General features: G+C 45.0%; 1 pseudogene; it reads right to left on the bottom strand.

Annotated features, from left to right (window-relative positions):
* Nucleotides 1-354: 354 nt before the first annotated feature.
* Nucleotides 355-531, bottom strand: LOC146171044 (U2 spliceosomal RNA; annotated as a pseudogene).
* Nucleotides 532-746: the final 215 nt, after the last annotated feature.

Here is a 746-nt window from a genome sequence, read left to right as displayed (position 1 = left end):
GTAATTACTAAATATTTACGGTTGCATAATTAATTAATTTATAATTACTACCGCGTTCTTTGTAAAATTAAGCACACAACAGTAAAAGTCGGAAAAAAGTTCTAAAAAATTAAATAAGTAAAGAAGAACGATAGACAATTTGGGCAAGTTGGTAGCGATTCATATTGGAAGGGCACAGCGCAAAACTACACGGGACGAAAGGAAGAAGCGCTCGTGTGTACGTCTTCTTCCTTTCATCCCGTGTGTTTTTGCACTGTGCCCTTCCAATATTAAAAAAATAAAGCAGCAAGCTCGGGTGAAAAGAATTATTTTTGCTGAATTTATAATTGCGATTGTCTTCCCTCAAAAGGGGGAAGTCGCTGGTCCGGTCCCGGAGGTAGTGCAGTACCGGGTCGACCCATGGCGGAAGTGGGGAAAGCCCCGAACGCTCCGCCGCGCTACGAAAATCAGTTTAATACCATGGGTACAAATAAAACCGTAACAGATATTAAGCTGTTAAGAAAAGAGATGGCTTTCGAAAATGATTGGGATATTGGAACCAGGAAATCGTCATGGGCTCCCTTGAGCGGGAGCATCCATAAGGGGGGAGGGGGATCTCCAGGTTTTCAGTCTTCGGTATGTCAGTGTAAATGGGAGACATCCCAGTTCCGTTGGCATACAAAAGACCCGGCGCACAAAAGATCAGCCATTCGCGTAGTGTTGTGACGTGAAGGTCCGGTGCCGGAGCACCGCTCCCCCATGCCAGT

The sequence above is a fragment of the Amblyomma maculatum genome, unplaced genomic scaffold (genome assembly GCF_055883805.1).
Source record: "Amblyomma maculatum isolate TAMU_Amacu unplaced genomic scaffold, ASM5588380v1 scaffold_23, whole genome shotgun sequence".
Classification (NCBI taxonomy): domain Eukaryota; kingdom Metazoa; phylum Arthropoda; class Arachnida; order Ixodida; family Ixodidae; genus Amblyomma; species Amblyomma maculatum.
This window is presented reverse-complemented; position numbering and strand designations above follow the sequence as displayed.